This window comes from Hemicordylus capensis, chromosome 6, assembly GCF_027244095.1.
Source record: "Hemicordylus capensis ecotype Gifberg chromosome 6, rHemCap1.1.pri, whole genome shotgun sequence".
NCBI classification, from domain to species: Eukaryota; Metazoa; Chordata; class Lepidosauria; order Squamata; family Cordylidae; genus Hemicordylus; species Hemicordylus capensis.
Genome location: NC_069662.1, coordinates 55179039 through 55203070, shown reverse-complemented (window position 1 = coordinate 55203070; position 24032 = coordinate 55179039). Strand labels below are relative to the sequence as shown.

At 43.7% G+C, this 24032-nt stretch overlaps 1 protein-coding gene across 16 annotated transcripts in view; it reads left to right on the top strand.

The window, feature by feature from the left end:
• The window catches only part of TANC2 (tetratricopeptide repeat, ankyrin repeat and coiled-coil containing 2), a 441341-nt gene that overhangs the window by 251618 nt on the left and 165691 nt on the right, over positions 1-24032 (top strand). The window contains exon 2 of one of the 16 annotated variants that reach the window (XM_053259189.1): positions 975-1207. The exons of the other annotated variants lie outside the window; for them this stretch is intronic. The gene's annotated coding sequence lies outside the window, so the exon portion shown is untranslated. The remainder of the gene's footprint in view (positions 1-974; positions 1208-24032) is intronic. 16 annotated transcript variants of the gene reach the window in all.

Below are 24032 nucleotides of genomic sequence, written 5' to 3'. Positions count from 1 at the left end.
AACCAGTCTTTTCTGATATTGATTTCAAAATGATCAGTTGCTGTACTTAAAATGTCTTACTGGCTTCTGATCACAACTGTGGACTACCATCTTCTTGTCATTGGCTCCTTCCAGTCTGTTACCCCAGAGCACTCTAGCACTCTTGAAGGGACTTGCACCTGATACCTCAAGATTTTTCCCCTTGGGTGGGGCTGGTGTAGAGTCACCAAGTCTCCAACCAGTGCTAGTTGGTAGTCATTTGGTTCCCCTATATCCTTTTGAGCTTGCTACCTCTCCGACGTGCCTGGCATCTGTGGGTCCTGTTTTCTATTCCAAACACATGACTGATAGTCCTAGATCACAGCCAAACATCTTTCTCAGTCTCCTTGCCTAACACTGCAAGAGGAGTCTTTGTGTTATTTCAGTGTTGCTACTGCAGTATTCCCAGTACAAACAGTTTTTCAATTTGAGGTGATTGTGCATGTGATAATTTGTTATGACTGAAAATGAAGGCTGTACACCGACTTGTGATAGAGAAGGTAAGTGTTAAAGGGTTTACAGCTTTTTAATATAAACCATTACCGGAATCCGTGTCACAGCTCCATATATGGTGAGGCTTTCCCCCCCATGAGTTGCCATGACAACAGCAGCACTGCACCATTCATCGGCTCTGGACTAAGGTTGCATTGCTTGCCTTTCGTGTTACTCCTGAATGTTAAGGAGCATATCAGTGAATCATTCACTTGGGCATACTGCGCCATTACCAACCTGTCCCTTCAGTAATTTACTCTTACAAGGAGGTAGGACAAATTAATGTGCGCCATAGAGAGAAACTGTGAAAATACTTAATTTGATCCCCAGGGAGGTGTAGAGTCTACATTTGATGTGGTGGTAGGGAATTATTTAGGGCTGAAGGACTTATTGCAAAGAGAAGCTTGGCATATTTGTGAGGTCTCCAGAAATTGACCTTGAATTGGCTTTCCTTGTTCATTCAGAAGATGCAGCAATCACCATGGGGAGATTGGTTCTTGGAATCAAACCTCGGAAGACAGGTAACATCACACTGATGCTGTCAGCAGTGATATAGATCTAGCGGCAAGGAAACCAAGAGGTGTGGATTGCTGGATGCTTCTCTCATGGCAGCGTTGCCTGTGAAAGAGCAGGCTTTTTGTCTTACTGGCAGAAAGATTGCATGCTATCGACAAATGGGGAGGAAGAACTGAACCCTGTAAGTATATGAAGAGGAAAATTTGCATCTTGCATGTACTCTTAAAAAACAAAAATTATAAGTGCTTTCAGGCCTATTTCAAACGTGTGTAAAAATTAAAACAGGAAAAGGGGGTTTGTCTCTTAATGCACAGAAGTTAATGTAAGTTAATTTATAGAAACCATCAAGAGGCTGATGTTGTGAACCGGGGATGTATTGAGATTAATTGATTGCTTACAGCTATTATATAATGCATCCTGCTTTCCATTTTAAAATAAGGTGCTTGCTTTTATATGAAGCGAACAGCCCATAATTTAGCAATATTATTTTCCTTATATAATATTGTATTAGTTATATTTTATTGCTGTAGCTGTTGAAGATCCCATTACTTAGAATATGGAATTCAGTGGATTGCTTCTGTATTGAAATATGTTTTTCAATTCACGTTTCGTATATGGTTGGATTATGAAACCTGCAGCTCCCCAGAGATTTGCACCACCCACAGAGGAGAAAAATAGATTTGTTGCTTGCAAAAGTTGTTCATATATAAATGGGCTGTAGTAATGCAAGGGAATACCGTCAAGGTTATTAGAGTTGTACATTTTATTATTAGAAACATAAACTACTTTAATTTTAGAGAATAGCTTCAAAATTTTGTATGTGCAGTGGGAAACATGAATATCCAATATTTGCACTTTCAAGCAAATGTATTTATTTATTTTTAAATACAGTTTGTATTTTCCAGAATTGGAATAGGGCCCCACTAAATCTCTCTTTTGCTGTCAACTATATAGATAGCATGGTCTGGGTTTTCAGAAAAGTTTTATCCCATTTCTGGACCTACTTTTGGTTTCTGTGTTAAAAATAATGTTTAAATTTGAAAATCAGTGTGAGGGATAGGACCAGGGAGAGAGATTAGAGGAATGCTTATATTTTTCTTTAAGGCTGGGGAAGCTTTTATTTGGGCATTTAGTGTTAGCAAACTTAGAAACTATTGGTACATTAGAGCTGACTGAGTGAAAACTGTTAGGATTACAGCTCATGTATATTCTAAGTCAACCGTCATGGAGATAACTCTCTTGAAATCAACATGTTTTCCTACACAAAATCTTGAGGATGGGGTTCATTTGGAGCTTGGGTGCATCTTTCACATCTTGTTTTCATGTTAAATAATTTCCCCTTTTTGATTATTCCTCTTTAATCTCACGCTCCATATTATTTCGATCTAATGTAAGTCTATTTTATTTCTCAGAATTAGCAAAGTACTTCTGTGTATGGAGGTAAATTTCAAGATTGGTAGTTTGGAAAACAACCTCCCTAAATTCAAAATGCTTCAAACTGATGCAAAGCTAGCCGAGATTCTTTCAGATCTGGGCCTGGGGGGTTGTATTATCTCATGTTGGGATTTGCTAACCAGCAATACCACTGCCAGTGAGGCCTAAATTTACTTGACTGCAGTATAGGGGCAATGGTGGCAACAAAGTCTCATCTTATCCACCTTTCTCCCTCCCTCATTCTGCAACTTCCCACCCAGGCACAAGAAGTCCTGGAAAATGTAGTTCTCCAAAAGCGAGCCCATCAGAGGTCTCCAGAGAGTGAGGGGGAAGGAAAAAGACCATGCTGCTGCTCCTGTCCCCACCAGATAGGTTTGGGAGAGGGGAATTGACAGTCCTGAGAATCTCCTAATTCACTTGCTTTTTGTGTCCCCTGTAAAGTTTGCAAAAAGACTTGATGATTTTTTGGGTGTTCATAAAGAAAACTTCCAAAAGTTAGTGGAAGAGACAAGTCAAGCGGAATTCACCCAACAGTGTATGTTTCTGGTGATTCAGACATGTACTTTACAAACTGTAGTCTGCAATATGGGTGAAGAATTTAAAAGAGAAGATAAACCACAAAAACATATAGTGACAAGATAATATAACAATTTCTGCAAAATGTTCAGACACATTTCCCCCCAAAGAGTTTACTGATGCCTTTCCTCTTTGCATTGATATATATAGTGCATTTGGATTTCTCTCTGAGTACTTGACAGACTAGGGCCATGCTCTAATTAGGAAGTAATAAGGCCCTTGGAACTCAATGGTATTGAGTCAACATGTTCAGGATCACTGCAGCCCATACTAGGAATTTGTGCATTATTTCAAAGACTGACTGTTTGAGACCCAAAGATCACTCACAGTCAGGCCTTGACTGGGATTTCGTACTAATACTCGTACTAGGAATTTCCAAATCTCATCATTTCGTACTAATATTCGTACTAGGAATTTCCAAATCTCATCATGTGAGACAGAATGCCTGTAGTCTGAATATATCTATGGAAGTGACTGATACTGGATTACTTCCCTTTTAGTCATATTAAAATGGTAGTCACATGGTCTTCGTAGGATTATATGTTTAATATTGTCCCCTTTAACTTTGATTTGGGAAGAGTATAATAATAATAATGGAATAGCGTTAAGGGGAGTAGAATGGGCAGAAAGTGGGTGGGGTACTATAGAATGGAAAGAGGTGGGCAGAAATAGCAAGATGACTATGGATTCTTTGGGTAAAAGGTAGGGGATTAGACAGGAGAGAGCAGAATTTTGGAAGGACGAGCAGAGAATGAGAAGGGTAGACTAAGTATGTGTGGAATTATATCTCCCTTTCATCCAAATGTAAATGGGGTGGAGGAAGTTTTAATCTTCTTGTGATGGAATGAAGTATATGTGTGGACAAGAGTGACAGAGAGATGGATTCAGAAGTGTTCCACCTGAGTGGGACAACCATGGGGGTTTGAGTTTGCAAGCTGGAGTCTCTCCTGTGTGAGAGACAGAGGGATGGTTGTTTGGAGGTTGGATGACATTTTTGTGTTGACATTGGTGCTTTCTGCTTGGGCATTTTTAATATATTCATTGACATATTTAAAGTCTTGGGGCATTGATGTCATTTTGCTGTGTGTAGCCTGAGCCTTGGAATAGAGTTAAATGCTTCTGCTAATAATAATAATTAATAAATTAATGAATGCTTATGTTTCTCATATTTTAGTCACTGTTCTTTTATTTTGCAGTCACTTTGTAAAGGTTTTTTTTAAAAAAACTTATACAGTCACTCTGATACAGATAAGCATCATTTGCTGGATCAGGAACTGTGGGAGTGAATTTGATGTTCATTCCGATGTTCATCCAAATGCAGATGTAGTCTACCAAACTCTATTACTTTCAATAGGATGGAGATGCAACTCTGCATCCCTAGCCATATTTTGGCACAAATAGTCATACATATATGCCACTTTTATGGATACCTAGAGCTTGATTGCAGAGATGTGGGTTTTCCAGAAAATTTTGAATTAGAAAATTTTCTGGAATTCCCATGCAAATTTCTCCCTCATTTGCAATATTTTAATTTTTTTAAAAAACTACAATTTTTTCTGATGTCCTAAATATATTGTGATCTGGCTTGGCATGTTAGTTGACCTATTCATACAGTTTTAAAAATTGCTCTCCCATATTAATTTCTCCTCAGTGTCTCAAATGTTTTTCAAGTCGCATAATAGAAATGTAAGAAATGGAAAGTTTTCCACAGAAAAATTAAGAAAGGGATTTTTTTCTGGGATTTTTTTTTTTACCTTGCATCTCTGTTTGATTGGAATGGGTATGTGGTGTTATAGATACCAGGCAGGCCAGTTTCTTTGCACGGAAGAGTATTTCTTTTTTGTTAGGGATGTGCCCGAATCGTGGTTCAAGGACTTTCCTATAAATCAAAAAGGGGACTTTAAGAAAAAGGAGAGCTCTCTGCTCTCTGTTGCCCTTTCCAGCTTCTTTCTCGGGTGGCACTGGTCCAGAAATGCCCCACGCACCATCAGCAAACACATGGCATCCGTGCATGCGCTGGCACCATGTGCATGCTGATGGCGTGTAGGGTATTTTGGGACCAGTGCTGCCCCAATAGAAAGCTGGAAGGGGTGATGGAGAGCAAGTAAGCACCTGATATCCTTTTTTAAAAAGTCCCCTTTTTGGTTTCTGTGAAAGTGCTTGAACCGTGCTTCAAACTGCGGTCCAGGCACATCCCTATTTGTTGTGTTCCATTCACCCTTGCACTGGATGATTATTTTCCTCAGGCAGCAGTAGCCTATCTTTAGGGGTAGGTGGAGAGGCAGACAAGGACCTTGGACTAAGCTTTATGGGACCAATGGACAGTAGTGGTATGACAGTATTGTAGCAGGTTGAAAGCCAGAGAGTCAGAGGATTGCTCAGACAAGGACTACAGGACCTTGGACAGCTCTGAGACTGGCAGTGATGGCTACTATCAATTTAATCTCTTATGTGTTGGTGCAAGCTCTGAAGCCTAAACCAGGCCCTGCCTTTAGGTGACTCATTCTTTAGAAGTTCCATATTTGCTCTTGAAGCCTGCATTCCTGTGGCACTGTGTGATCTCTTAGTGTGTTCTGTCATCTCTATTAAGTGGGACTGCATGATTGAGGCATCTGGGGTGCTGGAGCTTTTGGTTGCCTGCTCAGATGAACTGGGTTGTTAGCTCCAGGGTCTGGTGATCCCACTCACTGTCAAGCTGTTCCTTTCTGGCCTGGGCTTCTGGTTCAGATAGGCTGCAAAGGTCCTCCATGATGTTCCTATATTGGTAGATACCAAAAACTTTACTGGAACTCAAACACAGCGTCCCCTCCTTGGTAGAGGCTTGCTTAGTGGGGCCATGTAAAACAGTGCATTATATGCAAATGGAGGGCTTCTATTCCAGTTATCTAGATAGCAACAAAAGGCAAATAGTCTTCAGTTCCAGGAGAAGAGCATTCAGAAAAGATATTGTGGTGCATAAGAGAGGAACAAAATACTCCAGTGGCTGCCATTTTGAGTGGAGCAAATACATTTCTAAAAACCCACATTTTATTCTATTAAAATAAATAGAAAAATATGAGTCTTTAGAAAGCAAGACAAAATGCAGATGTAAAAGCTTAATGCTGATTATGTTCCATACTTATTTTATTATTAATTTACTGCATTTATATTTTATTACATCATGGAACTTGAGATGGCCTTCATGGGGTTCCCAGACTCGGGCCAGAAGTAGATCTGCTTAGCTTATGCAAGGTGACTGTATTATACGCCCTCATGCCGCACTCTGGAACCCTAGTATCTGTGTGTGTTTGCCAAACATTTGTCAGTCTTCAATTATCTCTTTATTAATATACACACATGATTTGTACATGCATGTGCATTTTGCAGAATTTACTTATTAGATGTGCCACTTTCTGAAGTTTAAGCATCATCAACTTATAGGAAAACAGAAACCTAGAAATAAGTGGACATTCAAATAAATAAGAGATCTGTTTAACAAACATGAACATATGTACGAATTGTGTGGCTATATGCTGTGGATCTAGTTATTTGAAGGTTGAATGCCAAAATTTTGGAGTTAATTTCAACATTTTACTTGGTTTCTTTAAATAAATACAGCATGCAGAGGCGGGCTTATTTTAAGCTTGAGTTTTTAAATGGAGTAACACTTGCGAAAGCTGTCCATACCCCTGACTTCTGTCTTGTGATATGCCACATTAGCTGCCTATTTTTAGAATTATTTTAGGCTGTAATTCCTGTAGGAATGAAAATGTCATCTGTTCCTTCAGAAGCAAAGTACTTTGCTAGTTTTAGTAACAGGTACAATAAATGTATGGAAGGGTTGTGCTTAGTTTAATGCAGTTCCTTTGAAGTTGTCTGTCAGGATCATGAAGAATATTAAGAACATATAGCAGTGGACAGTATCTCCAGCAGTAATATATTTGTGGTATAAACCATGAGGTACATAGCTTGTGGAACAAAAGTATTGCAACCCTACGGTGGCGGGGGACAGAACTAATTTGCGTATTTTAAATATATGTGGTAAGTCTTGACAGGATTCAGTCAGTTTTATTACGATCTTTGATCAATTACATATAACAACAAAGTTGCAGATTAACAGAACAACCATTGACAGGATTCATGAGACTGAAAAACGTAATTGAGGTCGGTGTCCTTAAAGGAGTTTAAAGGCTGCACAAACTGATAAACAAATTTGCAGGGAATGACTAGCACTTGGAAGAAAGAATCAAGATTCAAAGTAATCATGACAACCTCAAACACTGGGCCAAAACCAACAAGGTAAAGTTAAACAGAGGCAAATGTAAAGTCCTGCATTTAAATAAGAAACAGCAAATGCATGAGTATAGGGAGAGGGAGACCTGACTAGGCAGCAATGCATGTAAAAGGAATCTATGTGTCTTAATGGACCACAGCTTGAACATGGAGCAGCAGACTAATGTAGTTCTTAAAAATGATAATGCAATTTTGGGCTGTTTTAACAGAAGCACAGTGTCCAGATCACAAGTAGTAATAGCTGCATTCTGTTATCTGCTTGCCAGACCTAACGTGGAACACTATGTCCAATTCTGAGCACCACATTTCCAGAAGAACACTGATAAACTGGAACAGGTTCAGATTAAGGATGTGCACAAAACTAGTTTTCTCAGTTCAAATTTGAACTGAACTGGACCAGTTTGGTTTTGGCCCCTCTGGACGGGCCCTCGGCTTGGTTTGAATTTGAACCACTTCAAACTGGCTCAAAGCCTTTACCCGCAAAGTGGCAGGGATGGGGCTTCCCAAAATGTAGAGGGGGTGGGGTAAAGAGAAGTACTTAGAAGTCATGCTCGCATCGGCAGCTCCTTGACCTCCTCCCAAGCAGCTCCCAGCCTCCCCGCAAGTCTCCTGGGCTAGTGGCAGATTCAGCCTTTTCTGGCCCATATCAGGCCTCTGCACAGGCATGGAGGCCATCTTTGTGACCTCCACGCATGTACACAGACCATTCACAATAGCCTGTGCACATGTGTGGAGGTAACAAAAATGATCTCCACACCTGTGCAGAGGCCTGAACCAGGCTGCCGATGGCCCAAGTCCCGCTGGAGGGCATCAGGGGAGCACCACCACCACTCCAAAGGCGGCCAGCACTGGCTGTGGAACACTTATCTTTACTTCCCTCTAAACTTAGCCCCCCCCCCACCTCACCAGATTCCCCTTTGCCAGCAGGGTTTTGAGCTGGCCTGAACCGGCTGGTTCTGTTCAGTTCAAGACTGAGCCTTCAAACTGAGGCCATTCACACATCCCTAGTTCAGATGAGAACAACAAGGATGGTGAGAAAACCACCTCCTTTTAAGAAGTGGTCAAAGGAGCTGGAGAGAAGGATATGATAGCTGTATTCAAATATCTGAAGAGCTGTCACATCAAATATGAAGCAGACATATTCACTATTGTTCCTGAGGAAAGGACTAGAACTAATAGGTTGAGGTTACAAGGAAGCAGATTTAGACTAGACTGTAGGAGCCTAGCTGTTGGAGCTGTTCAACACTGGAACAATTTGCCACATGTAATGGTTGACTCTCCTTTGCAGACAACTTTTAGATTGACACTGGATGGACCATCTGCCAGTAAAAATGTAGCACTGAGCAGGCGGTTGAATTAGAAGACCTTAAGGACCTTCCAACTATTACATTCTATTATTGTACATATGTAAATGTGCCTCCCAACCATATGTTGACTGTTACTGACATGACTGAATATTGACAAAAAGAGCTGAGGTATGTGTCATAAATATAAGAGAAACACATTCTTGGAATGTGCATACCACGTGTTGTATCGGGTTTCAGAATGTGATTTCTTTTACCATTTTTCTTGAATACTGTGTGATTATTTGAAAAATTAGTCATGTGCTGAGTAAGTATAGCACAGACCAGTAAACGTAATATTTGGGAGACAATGATATAGGCAGGGCACAGTAACAGAATTAAGAATGGTGTAAAATCAGTGGCTTTTCTGTTTTTAATTTACTGATTTGGCTGTCCTGGGAGATCCAAGTGAAAGATTTCCTTTTTGAACAACTATATTTACAGAAAATCATCATTTCGGTTATTTGGTTAAATCTTTGTTTACTACAGAGCAAGGGCGCACCTAGGCAATTTTGGCACCGGACCTGAAGGGCCCCCTGCTGCAAGCCCCCCCACCACCACCACCGTGAGGCTTCCCTTAAAATTTGATTAATGCAAGCCTCCTGGGGGGCCTCCTGCCACTCCTTGCCCCAACACTGCTCACGCCTGCCACTGCCCCGGCCACCACGCCACTCCTTGCCCTTTTTGTGGCCTCCATGTGCACAGCTGGGGTGTTGGGGTGGAGGTGAGCCAAGCCAGCTTTGGTCTCCTCTGTGGTGGTGGCAGCGGGCACAGCGGCTGGTGTTCCTATCCATCTGGGCCTTCAGCATCTGTATAGTGGGAATATCAAGCTGTCGCAATCCTGTGACATCACTGCGCAGGCGCTGAAGGCCCAGACAGACGGGCCCATCAGCCACTATGCCGCCACCACGGGGGAAGCCGAGGCCTGCTCAGCTCACACACACACCCCGTCCACCCTGCGGTTGTGCAAATGTCTGCGAGAAGGGCAAGGAGTGGTTCAGTGGGTGTGGGCAGCAATGAACACGTGCAGTGGAGGGGCAGCAGGAGCCTCCCCCAGATATCTGTCTCAGTTTCCTCCTCCTCTTGGGCAATGATTAGATGGGGAAGGAAGATGGTTGAGCAGGAGGGAAGTAGTGTATAGGCCCGGGCTTTCTCTCTCTCTCTCCCCGTCACACTGAAGCAGAATTAGATGGAAGAGGTGATGCATGGCATCCCCACTGGCCGTCCAGATGCACACTGCACCTTACTGCTAGAAGGGGCAGGAGTTGCAGTAGGAGGAAGAGACTGGGAAGGAAGTGGGTGGTGAGCATAAGAAACTTCTGATTCTCCGCCATCAACTTCTCTGCTGCATGTATCTGACTGACATTACTAGCTTTGATAGTAGCATAGGACTCAAGCATGCAGTGATGTTCCTATAATTGATTTAGTATAAAGGTTTGAGTAATTTTGGTTTAAAAAATTGGCATCTGGCCAATTCACCCCCATTTATAACATTTCCTGTTGGAAAATCAGTTCCAAGTTAAGATGTTTTGACTTAAGAGACAGTTTTCAGAAACAAATTGTGTTGTAATTCTGAGGACTACCTGTAGATAGGTTGAGGTGTGAGCCATAACCCCAGATAACGAGACAAAGCACCATCCTTTAAATCGGTGGTTCTCTTCTATTTAGCAGAAAGGAGAGCAACTATGCCTGTTAATTCCAGCATAGTATCCCTTCCAGTGGCTCTGGCTAGTATCTCCCTTGTATTACTCTAGATTGTGAGCTCCTCTGGGACAGAGAACAATTTTCCTATTTATTTTGTTATGTGAACTGCTTAGTGAACTTTTTATTTGTTGAAAAGCAGATGATCAGGAGTATCTCTATACATTAGTGACAAGAAGTTGGCTACAGTAATGACTCAAAAATACATGGTCTCTTTTACAGCTAGCACTGCTCCTGTTAGACAATAGAGTCACATTTCCTGGTGCTGTAGAAGGCAAACAGTTCCTATCCCAAAGGCTTTTGGCCTAAGATCCAATTCATATATTACCCTCTGAATTACGTACAGCTGCAGTTGAGCTCCTCCTGCACCTATATTTAGCCCCCAGAAGAAACAAACAAATTTCCTTTCCCTGCAGCCAATACATGGGTAAGTGCCTGGAAAGCACTTCCTAGTATACTTGTTTTTCCATTGCCTTGTCTAGAGTTCCACAGCTCTTCAGTCACTACTGCGGTTGCACCCTTGCTTTGCAAAACTTCTGTCTCCTTTCCATTTGCTATGCTACCAACTGCTTTTCCCTAGGAAAACTGATGATTTCCCCTTCCAATAGCTTATGCTTAGTTATCTATGAGAGTGAAGAGTGCAGCGTTCAAATGGATGTATTGAACTCTAAAAATAACACACACACCCCTTGAGATTATAAATAGTCTAATGTAATGCTCTGAACAAATGCTCACCCAGGTGGTTATATGTGGGTGAATGCTTCTTACACTGAGATTATTACCTTCTCTAACATTTTGCATTCTTCCTAAAATAATTTTTTTTAGTTTTTCGGATGGATTAAATATTCATAAACTATGTTTAATAGTGAAGCTAACAGAGTGGGAACAAGATTTTTTAAAGTGTTTTATTAACTTACGGGAGTTTTTTTAAAAATATAAAAAGGCTTCTTCCCCTAAGATATTTTAAAAGATTTTGAAGACATTCAATAAAGTACTTTATGTGTGTTTCGTACTGGTTTTACTATAATTAGATTATCTTGGGTGGGGTGGTTGGACAATGTTGCGTTCCAGAGCAGAATATTTAGTCTTGCACGTATGAACTGTTTATACAGGGTTGGGGGGAGCTTTGATCAATATGTTATGGTTTGAGGGAAATGACAATCATTTCTAAATTGTAATAATGATATAATTTACTAAATTTTTTTTTTTCCTAGAAGGCAGAGGGTTTTTTCTTCTTCTCCTCATACTAAATGCCAATCAGATACCATTTGTCTGACTTTGTAGTTCAGTTTTGGTTGCTACTTCCAATCTGGGGAGATGCTATCCTTTCCACCCCACTGCCAAGAATCTTCCTGATTGAGCTGAAGGCAAGGAGATTCTTAGACTTGAGTGTAGCATTACTTTGCTTACTATCTATGTCAAAGGAATTGTCTAACATTTTCCCACCCCCAGATCACTCTCATCCTAATCAAAGTAAAACACCAGACTGAGAGTATGCCATACCACATGCATGGGGGCAGATATCACTTGGAACAGATCCTTGGTTGTTTTGGTGTCATGAAGTCTGAGCTGCACCTAACAAGGTGGTCTCAGTGTGAGTGCTGAAGTCCCCCAAGACTATGTCATCAGTATGTAGCATCTGGATCTATTTCTGTTTTTCATCAAATCCTACAAAAGCAGTGGAAATCCTGAACCACTGTCAGGTCTTCTATGAAGAACTGCTATGAAGAACTGGAGAGAACAAGCTATTACTACGAATGTTAAGGCAGCAAAGCACTGCTCCTTTGCTGACTTTTGATATGTTCTTCCTTGTTCAAGATAAAAATCCCTGTATTCCCTAAACCTAAAATCGCCAGATTTAATTCCTTTCCCCTCCTCCTCCTCCTCCTCCTCCTCCTTGCCTTCAGATCTAGTTCCACCCACTTGGGGGCTGTTGGTGGATTTGTTGCCCCTCCCTACTTCAGTTGCTGTCTCCATTAAATTAGACACCCTACTTTGCTGGATTCAGGTATTTCTGTTAAGGTCAGTTTCTTTCTTGCTAGCTCCTCTGGTTCCATCTTAGTCCAGAGCTATTTCTGGATCTATTTTAGGGGTGACAGCCATTTAACTTGCCTTCTTTCTGTCTCGTTTGCACATACCACTGTCCATCTTACTGTTAACATTACTGATTTGCTTATTTGTGCAATTCTGCTTTTCAGGAGGCCTGTCTTTCTGCCATCTTATGTCATGCTCCATTTCAATCTTATTCTAAACCTTACATAGATTAATCCTTTACCTTAACCTAACTTACCTATTTCTTGCCTAAATATACTTCCTACAGTCTGTTACAGCTGACTGTAACACATGAAGCAGCCCTGTGGCATTTTAAAACTAACACATTTGTCCCACATTAAATCACAATAAATCTACTAATCTTTTAAATTGCCACAGATCTGTTTTGCATTTTATATTAATATTGTTTTTTATTTACTGGGATGAGTTATGACTTATCTAATCAGAATAGGATTAATTTTGAACTTGTAGAATAAACAGAGAATGACTAGTAGAGATTCACTGAGCATAGTCCAGCTACTTCACAATGGACTGTTAGATTTTCCAGGATCTGCAGCACTTAAAACATTTTAACATGGGTGGGTGGATGGAGATTCCAATAAAGACTGTTAGTTGAAGAATTAGGTAGTAACTTGTTAGTGTCCAATGTATGAGTCAGCTCCTGACAGGAGACTTTTCATTATTTAAATGAAGAGTAGTAAAAACGCTTTGCCCAGTCAGCAATGACTGGACATTTCTTTTGTTTAAAATCAGTCAATATTCTACTGTTCTCATCAGCAATAAAGAGACCTTCTGGGAAAACTCTAGAAGGAGTGCAACCTGCAAAATAGTGGGATGAGTTCCCCCTCCCTGGACCATGTAGCCTTCCAACAAGTCTAACTGCCACAACAGTTACTCTCTCCACACTCCTTTTTCTCTTCTGGCACAACTGTGAGGGAGGTTTGAGTTGGGTTGAGGAGACCCTCTGTTATTGTTAATGGTCTTACCCAGTGGAGAGTCTTGGGGTCCTCCAAAGCTTGGCGTGGATGTCGAGCTACATTGGTACACTGCTGCTTAACTCCTGTTCATTTACATGGAACTTGCATAGAATAAATTCTCAGAAGATTTTGTTGTGCCCTTTTGTCACTTTCATGGGCCCATTCACACACAATAATGGGAGTCAACTGCAAGATTGTACATTCCCTCCTCACTCTCGAATGGATTTCCACTGATAGCTTTAACTGTGGTTCAAGGTTATGTCTATACTATCATAGCCTCAGTTAACACTAAACACAAGGGCAGTTCACATGTACAAACTAACTGTATTTCGCACTAACTGGAGTTAGAATTCTAAACTCCAATTCACATCGCAGATGTACAACTAACCGCAGTTAGCCTGCCTGTACTGGGGCCAGGGTCCCCCTTCTCCAACATTTCTTGGTTAAAAAGTAGAACCCGTCCGCTATGGAATCCATTCAGGGGCCAACCTTTCAGACACTCTTCCTAACACAACCAAAGTTAAGAAGTGAGAGGAGGGCTGGCGTTTTGGCATGTGTAGATCTGCTGGCATGGAGATTCCTGGGAGTAGAGAGTCACAGTTTCCAGCCACTCCAGAATGGCTGCTTCACACATTGGAAGCTGTGGGAAGGGGTACACATCTCCACATTGGCAGCTGCTTTACTATGGTTGCCAAAACCAGGAAAGCACTTGCCCATAGTTCTGTCCCCGCAGCTTGCTTGCATGAAACATCCTTTCTCACTTCCCCGAGTATGCCACTCTCGTGAGAGTGTGGGCCGTGGGGTTGCATCCTGCCATTTTTGCCAAAACCATGACTGCCAGCTTGCTGCTCTAAAATCCCTTCTGGGCCCTGCCTTTCAGACGCCTGCAGTTGCACCCCCACAAGAAACAATTGGAATTGATGGTGCAGACAGTGGGCTGCGGAGCTGGGCCTTCCAATCATTCCAAATTGCCAAGCCAGGGCCGGCATTGCAGCATATGTAGATCTGCAGACACCGAGATTCCTGGGAGTAGATAGCCCCGGTTTCAAGTCACCTGGGGACAGCATTTCACATGCTGGAGGCTGTGGGGAGGGGCAAACATCTCCACATTGGTGGTTGGGTTGGCAGGGCACTGGGTTTGACAGAGATTTGACTGCCGTTGCTAAGACCAGGAAAGCAGTTGCCCTCATGCCCGTCCTTGCAACTTTCTTGCATGGAGCATCCTCCCTCACACCCCTTAGTCTGCCACTCTAGTGAGAGAGCTGTCCGTGGGGTAATGGGCTGGCGGTTTAGCCAACAACCTGAATACTATCGCATATATTTCCAATTATTGCCCAACATACCATTCTTCTAATGAGTAAGACTTGGGGAGCAAACCTCCCCCCTGGGGGAGAAGGGGCTGTCCCCCCTCCCCACCCTTGGTGAAAAATAGAACTTGGCAGCTCTGGAATCCCTTCTGGGAGTCTGCCCTTCAGATCCCACCAATAGCACCCCCACACTATCCATTTGCATGGACGGTGTGGGCACTGGGCTGCAGAGCGGGCCCTTCTAGCCTTTCAAAACTCCCGACCCAGGGCCATCATTGTGGTGTATGTAGATATGCCACTGTGGGGTTCCCTGGGCAAGGAGAGATGGCATTTCAAGCAATCTCTGATAGGCTGCCTGGGTGTGGTGGGCAGAGAAACCCATGCATATGTGTTGTGGGACAACCTGACTGCCAGGTGGGTGGTTGTGATCCTGCTGTCCACCATCCACTGAGACTGGGAAAGGTGTTGCTGGTGTTCCCTTTCCCAGGGCTTGCAGGGACATAGTATCCCATTGGGGCAACTGCAGCCCTACTGCCTGCATGTGCGCCACCATGGCCTATCACTCTCATGAGAGAGGAGCCCTGGTCCGTAAAGGCAGGGTGCTACCTGGATGCCATACCTGCATGACATGAGAATTCTGATAGCTTCTGAATGGATCTTCTCATGAGCATGATTTAGGGAGCAAACACACACACACACCCTGGGGAAGGGGCTGGGCCCACCTTCCCCACCCTTTCTGTGTGAAGAATACAGCTGCTCTGCTTTGGTCTGTCTTTGGGCTCCCCGCTCCCAGCGTTGTGATGGGGTGCCCTGCTTGTGCTTCCACTTGGGGTGCTTGTGCTTGTGGACATCTGTACGTGTTGCCCCCTGGTGGCTGAGCAGCTTGACAGGCTGGCTGGTCCTGGATGGGTTGTGCTGGTGTCCCTGTAGTCTGGAAACTCCATAGCTGCGCAGCTGACAGGAGGGGAGGGGCTGGTTTTCCGAGCGGCTGCCAGCAAGAAGTGCCGAAAGCCTGGAGCAGCCACATCCTTGGGTGGGTCTGCGCCGCCTCCTTTCTGATTAGAGTTAGGAACTCAGCGCTTACCTGCGGTTAGGGATGGGTCTGGCTTCGGATGTAACGCTTCGGTGGTATAACCGCTGTTATTGGCAGTGAACCATGAGGGAAATCTCAGGTTCAAATTGGAGTTAGTCTGGGAAGATTAGTTAACTTTTGAGGCTTAACTGGGAATTTCCGCATTTGGGCGTTCTGCAGTTACAAACACTGTGAGCATTAACTGCTGTTAAACTGTACATATGAACCTGCACACAGTTCTTTTTTTACACAATTTTGACACAGTTTTGAAACTGCGGGTAGACAAATGGTCCTGAGGTTAATTTTTGTAACTTTGAATAGGATTGCAGACATTCATCCAACCATAGCCCGGCAACCTCAGGTTTCAGGTTAGAGGAGCCACTCCCTCTTCTTGATCTGCCGAGGCAGCAACCCAGCAAGTTCTATAGTGCTTGCATTACCAGATTGTGGGCAAGGTATCAGAATGTCTGCAGGATGGTAGCCATTGGCCACGATCTTCAGGGGAGCGTGCTGAGCATGATCATGCCTTTTCAGAATGGACTGCCCACCCTCGGCAGGGAAAGACCATTTAAATATTTTTAAATGGCGTTCAACCCCTTCTCCTTACAGCTGTTGCACCCTCTTAAGAGCTCCGCACAAAAACAACACAAGCACAATTGCTGGCAACAGGGGAATGCCGAGGAAATGGAGAGGTGCTATTTTTCTGTAACTCTGGGATGGAATCATGATGACTTCTTAGGAGGGAATATGTATATGAGGGAGGGCAAAGGATCCTGGGGTCTGTTCCACTGTGACCAAGGATGCTCTTACGATGGCAGACCCTGACATACCAATCCAAAAACTCCAATGCACACTCCTGCCCCCTTGTTGGCTTGCTGACCAGGGATTAGCCCTCTCATGTGAGGGCCAGTCCACTGGGGAGGACTGCATGCTCAGTAAGCTTTGATCCTCTGTCAGACTGCGCTCTCATGAGGTAGGCCATCCAAATCAAACTGTTCTCTGGTAAATAATAGAAGTTGTACACTATGATCCCCTCCTCTCCAGGCAACCCTTTCATACTCCCAAGGAGTAGTGGTCACTCCATGTGTCCCAGCGGGCAGATTAGGGAAACACTGGAATCTTTACTCCCATTCAAGCTTTCCTGGTTTGGACCGGTGTTGTGTTGTATGCAGATTGATTTGGTGAATTTTGGAAGAGGGGAGCCCCGATTATCAGCGATCCCAGGAAAGTAGAGTGGCGTACTGGGCAAAACCAAACATGGATATGTGCAAATGGATGACTGGATTGGCAGAGGGACTGCTTCATCGCAGCAGTCACCATGACAGGGAAAGGTGTTGCTGGGTCCCTGCACCTTGCTTGTGTCGAGCAACCAGGCTGGGCGGCAACTGCCATCTGACCCACATGCATATCTCAATGGGCTGCCACTCTCAAGGAGAGTAGTCTACTCAGCCTCCATCAGGAAGAATCTCTCCATTAACTGGAGGCAATACTGTTCCTGTTGGTCGGTTCTTCTCGGGAGTAATGCAAGAGACTGCATGTTTTTACCCAATGGGAAAGGGTTGGGCCTTCCTTCCCCAACTTCATTGTACAAGAAATAGAGCAGAGCCGTTAAAAAATTCCAGGGTGAAGCTGTCTTTTAAAGCTGACCCTGGGTATTGCTGCACTGCCATATCTTAGCAGCAATCAAATCAAGTTGCCTGGTTTATGGTGCCACCGCGACTGCATGTGCCTGTGAACATACTTCTTTATTGATTGTGTGTGTGTGTGTGATCAAAACACATAGTGCCTGTCTTGCCATCCCATCTCCTTTCTGTTCCGGTTGCCAGAGGGGGGAACAAGAGACACAATGGAAAGTGGGCATCCCCCAATGTGACTTTTCCCTTTGACAGGCTTAGAAGCTTGGGATGGGAGAAGGTGGCATGGGTGTAGCGTCCATTGGACAAGCAGGGGCAGATTTATTTATTTATTTAATCTTATTTTTATACCGCCTGATATGCATCTCTCTAGGCGGTGTACAAAATTTAAGATATTTGAAATTAAAATACATGACAATAAAAACAATAGAATAAAATTATTAAAACAAGTTCTTAAAATTATTAAAATTAATTCTAATTAAAAGCCTGAGAGAACAGGAGGGTCTTGAGGTTCTTCTTAAAAACAGAGAAGGAGATGCTCTTATTTCAGCAGGAAGCTTATTCCAAAGCCCTGGGTTAGCCACAGAGAAAGCCCGGTCCTGGCTCACCACCAAACAAGCCGGTGGCAACCATAACCGGACCTCTCCAGAAGATCGTAAAAGGCAGCAGGAATTATGACAAAGGAGGCGCTCTCTCAAATAGCCTGGACCAAAGCCATTGAGGGCTTTATAGGTAATAACCACTGCTTTGTATTTCACCTGGAAACATATTGGCAGCCAGTGCAGTTCTTTTAGAAGCGGAGTCATGTGGTCCCTTTGTGTTTTCCCAGAGACCAATCTGGCTGCCGCATTCTGTACCAATTGTAGTTTCCCGACTATGTACAAAGGCAGCCCCACATAGAGCGCATTACAGTAGTCAAGTCTGGAGGTTCCCAGCATATGTACCACTGTTTTAAGGTCATTCACCTCTAGAAATGGACGTAGCTGACGTATCAACCGAAGCTGATAAAAAGCACTCCTGGCCCTGCCTCAGCCTGAGAAACCAGGGAGAGCTTCGGGTCCAGGAGCACTCCCAAGCTACATACCTGATCTTTCAGGGGGAGTGTAACCTCATCCAGAACAGGCAGATCTAAACCATCTCTTAGGTCCTGTCCCCCGCCCCCAACTGCAGTCAGTACCTCCGTCTTATTTGGATTCAACATCAGTTTGTTATCCCGCATCTAGCCCATTACTGCCTCCAGGCAGGCATTTAGGAAAGATATGCCATTTCCTGATGAGGTCAGCATGGAGAAATAAATCTGTCATCAGCATATTGATAACACCCAGCACCAAACCGCCTGATGATCTCTTCCAGCGGTTTCATGTAGATGTTGAAAAGCATTGGAGACCGTATGGAGCCTTGTGGGACTCCACACCAGTTCTTGCTTAGCAAAACAACAGTCTCCAAGTGACACCATCTGGAATCTGCCAGAGAGGTAGGAGCGGAACCACTGTAAAAAAGTGCCACCCAATCGCACCTCCCTCAGGTAGTTCAGAAGGATACCATGGTCGATGGTATCAAAAGCTGCAGAGAGATCCAAAAGGATCAGCTGAGTCATAATCCCTCTGTCAGTAGCCAGTTGGAGATCATCCATCAGGCTGACCAAGGCAGTCTTGACTCCATAGCCCACATGAAAGCCAGTTTGAAATGGTTCTAGATAATCTGCATCATCCAAAACTGCCTGGAGCTGAGAGGCCACCACCCTCTCAACTACCTTGCCCAACCATGGAAGATTAGAAACAGGTCTGTAATTAGCTAACTCTGAGGGATCCAGTGTAGCTTTCTTCAAACGTGGTCTAATAATAGTCTCCTTAAGACAAAGAGGCAAATGTTCCTGGGCCCAGAAAGTCAGGTGGCTCCAAGCAGACTGCCTTGCCACAACTGCCACGCCGCACTGCATTACCACCCTTGCCCTGCCATGGCAGGGCAAGGGCGGTGGCAGGGGAGATGTTTGTTGCCCCACTCCTTGCGTCTCGTGTGTGTGATGGGGGGTGGCCTACAAAGATTTTGTTCCTGGGCCCTTGGGGGGTCTTGCTAAACCCCTGGAAGGCTGCATCCCTGTTACCGGGCAATGGCTTGAGGAGCGTGGAGACAAGGGGCGGGGCAAGTGCTCGGAGAGCTGGCCAACGAGAAGCTCAGGAGGAATGGAGCAGCCATGTTCTTGGGTGGGTCTAGGCTGCCCTCTATTATTTCAGTTCCAGAAATGGCACAAAACTGTGATTATGGTGGTGTCTGCGTTTGGACATAATGTTGCCGTCTTCAAACCTCAGGTTGGAGCAGCGAAACTCACTACAAACTGAAGGTTCACACTGGAGTTTGGCAAGGGAAACTGCAGGTTGCTTTTGCTGTGAAACTGCTGTTTAACGCATTTGGACGTAGACAGATTCCAACCTCTGGCCAATTCAACTCAAATTTGGTGTTATGTATGAATGGGGCCAATCTGATTTGAAACCATGGTTTGACGCTATCTAGCAAAACCTTGTTAGGAGTTACTGTGGCTAGTCTTAGTCAGTAGGAACATAGGAAGCTGCCATATACTGAGTCAGACCTCTGGTCTATCTAGCTCAGTATTGTCTTCACAGACTGGCAGCGGCATCTCCAAGGTTGCAGGCAGGAATCTCTCTCAGCCCTATCTTGGAGATGCCAGGGAGGGAACTTGGAAGCTTCTGCTCTTCCCAGAGTGGCTCCATCCCCTAAGGGGAATATCTTTCTAATCTCCCATTCATATGCAACCAGGGCAGACCCTGCTTAGCTAAGGGGACAAATCATGCTTGCTACTACAAGACCAGCTCTCTCTGCTTTTCAGTGATTAACATTCTTTGGACCTCCTTGGGCCCCAAGAATGCCATACAGGAGGGTAATGGTAGGGGCCATTTGTTGGGATGGGTTAAGCTGGGAAAGCAAGAGCCATATCTGCAACACCCCCACTTCGTCACAGGCAGGGCAGAGAGGGGGACAGAAAATGAGCCACACTTGTGGCTTGTTCCTACTCCTCTCGCCCTGTCCCAGCTGTCTTGCTCTCCCTCACCTCTCCCCACTGCTTTGTAGATTGGTGTTTGCTGGGTTGTGGATTGCCACCCCCGCAACGTGGTGAATACCAGGCCATATGCCTGGGATTACCGTTGCAGCAGGCCAGGGAGAGATAGAGATAGAGAGGCAGCCAGGATGGGGCAAGAAGAATGCGAATGAGCCGCATCTGTGGCTTGTCTTCTGCCCTACCACTACCGCCCCTACTGTTTATTGTCATGGGGCACTGGATATGAATACCATATAGGGGAAATGGCTCCACAGGTGCAAATAGGGAACATAGGAAGCTGCCATATACTGAGTCAGACCTCTGGTCTATCTAGCTCAGTATTGTCTTCACAGACTGGCAGCGGCTTCTCCAAGGTTGCAGGCAAGAATCTCTCTCAGCCCTATCTTGGAGATGCCTGGGAGGGATCTTGGGATCTTCTTCTCTTCCCAAAGTGGCTCCATCTCCTAAGGGATATCTTACAGTGCTCACACTTCTAGTCTTCCATTCATATGCAACCAGGGCAGACCCTGCTTAGCTAAGAGGATAAGTCATGCTTGCTACCACAACACCAGCTCTCCAATGTTGGTGGTGATGTAACACTGTTAAGGCTGGAAAGGCAGCCAGAGAAATGACTTCATGAATGATTGTATGACTCGTTCCTGATATTAGTCTCAGTTAAGAGTTGCCCTGCATTACAACTGCATTGATCTGGTCAGTGGTGGAGGGAAAGGGTTTGTGCCTTCTCTAGCAAGTTTCCATCCACTGTGTTTATATTATATTAACAGTTGATGTGGAAGCCCTGATACGTGAGTGTGATCAGAATGCCATGTCTGGTAAACACAAGAGAGTATATCTAAGCTCTTGTGATGTCTGAAGTAGGCGGTCAAAAAAGGCCTCAGATGTTGGCCTGCTGTAGAAATCTATGTGGAGGGAGACTGTTGAATCCTATGCACATATTGTGGAGTTCAGCCCTTGTAGCTTCTTTGTTTGAAAGAGTTTTATGTTTTATGTTACTCAAGTATGCGTATTATATATTGGACCATCAAGCCATAAGAAGGCTCACTTTTTGACCAAAACTAAGCCTATTTCTTTGGAGAATTGAAAGAGTTTTTCAAAATAGAAGTCCTCCTTTAATCTACTGCACAGTTTTTTTAAAAGTGTTTAAAAAAATCTAAATAAATAGTTCCTAATGAAACACTAAGACCATTATAAAAGGAGAATAATGTAAATTGAAAATGCAATTATATGTTAATACGCTTAATAGATTTTTAAGTATTTACAAGCTAAATCACATCATAGAATCGAGATTAAATTATTGCAACAACAAGAGCACTGAAATATGTCTTTGTTATACTTTTGTTTTATCTGTGGTTGAGTTTCATGAATTAGGAATGGTTCTGAAAGAAGGAAGCCAGATTTGGATATTCAGCCAAAAGCGAGGGAAGGGGAGAGAAAACAACTTTAGTTTATTTAAAATTTATAACGCATTTCCACTCCGTCATCACACTGAATGAAAGCACACCCTTCATAGCAACTCCTGCACCCTGCTTCTGGCTGCATTGCAGCCTCAGACCCTTCTGGTCTCTAACCAGTACTCAGATTCCAAAATCCAGTGATCATTGCCGTGTGTGTGTATGTGTGTGTATGTTGTATGTATATTTTCAAACAGCATATTTAATTTTAGCAATAAAGCACTTTACTTCTCTGCTGTTCACATAGCCAGTTCCATGGGACTTAAACTTATACAGTTTTTTGCTTTTACCTGTTTTATTAAGAAAAGCAGAGGCTAGCTATCCTATTTACTTACATAGGGTCAGAGACATAGCAAGGTTGAAGTGAACCCTGGGACAAGAATTAAAGATGGGCCACTGGGCCCCCTGCTGCCTTATCTCCCACCCCCGCCCCAGCATTTTGGCTGCGGAAGAACTGTATGGACAGGGTGAAAACCAAAACATTATTGGCATGCCCTTTCTTTCACTCCTATGCAAATATTATCACACACTCCACACTGATCAGAAGCCAGCAGCTTACTCATTAGTCAGGGAGGTGGCCAGTGGGGTTGAGGGGCTCCCTCATGGGCCTAGGGACACACCTCCCCGATTTAGTTAAGGCTATGCCCCTGCATAGGGTATGGAGAAAGCTGCTCTATCCAACTATCTAAGCCTAGAAGTACAGAAACAATTATACTCAATAAAATGGCCCTTTACCGTAGTCAAGCTTATGTAGTTGTATTTATATTTTCTTGTCGCCCTCAGTTTTCTAGCCCTGCTCATGCCATATGTCATTGGTTACACTTCCTCTGACTTCTTGTAATATGACGCACATCCCTCTGCTTGCCAGCAGATTAAATAATATAGGTGTGTCTCCCATTTAAGGCCGCATCTCCACAGAGACTAAGAGACATGTGTACACTATGTTGTGTGATTGCATATGTTGTGTGATTGCAATAAGCTCTAATTGTTGTATTTACTCAGAATACTCTTTGCAGTATATGTTGTGTGATTGCAATAAGCTCTTTAATTGTTGTATTTATTCAGAATACTCTTTGCAGTTAGTCAGGAATTGGCACATTTAAATTGTAAGTAGCCAGGACAAAACATCTGGTTGCCCAAGGCAAGCAGGATGTTGGGTTTTGCATATCTGCCATACTTTTTCCTCTCTCTTTTTCGGAGTGTTTTCTGATTTTGATTAGACTGTGGAGGCAGAGCATAAATGAAAACTAATGGTGTGGGTTGCAGATCATATCACACCAATTTTTCAAATATATATTTATTTATATTAAAATGTAAAAGCCACTATACTACGCCCCAAAGGTCCCTCAAAGCAGTCCAGAAAAAGATGCATAGAAGTACAATAAGAAATGAAAATGAAATGAAAAAGTAAAACTAAAACAAAATACCATTAATAAACAATAACAAATGAAATCTTAAACACAGGGCTAACTCGATTACCCATGATGCCTGGGGCATACCACCACCACCACCACCACTGCTCAGGGCCATTGCTTTACCTGCCTTGCCACGTTCATGCTGCCCATAGCTATTGCCCCCTTTCTTCAGTGGCGTGGTTGGGGTCCCACTTCTCTCTAGAACATCCATTGCCTGATGAAGGGGCCCTCACAAGACCTGCAGTCTTGTGAGGGCCCCTCTTAACCAACAAGAAGTATCTCCTGTGTGGTGGAGCAGGAAGAAATGTAAGGAGCAGCAGGCCTTAAAACACTGTCCTTTATTGATACAACATGAAAGATGAAGCTCTGTAGAACTCCACCCCCATCTACTGCTCCCGAAACTATATGAACTCCCATCCTTCTCCTGTGCAAATATAACATTGTATTAGAATTGTGTGAAATAGCTCCTAGGCTTCACTGCTGAGCTCTCTTTCCAATCCCAGTAAGGGTGTGTGTGGTGTTTTACCATTTGTTCCCGCCACCCCGTTTTGATAATTGTGTCCAAATGTGGCAACCCTATTTGTGAGTGATCTGATCTCACACTTTGCTGATGTAACACAAATCTGTTAATGCATAAGTGTGGTAAGATTATGTGTTAGATTTCGATAACTGGGGTGAAATCTCAACTTTGGTACA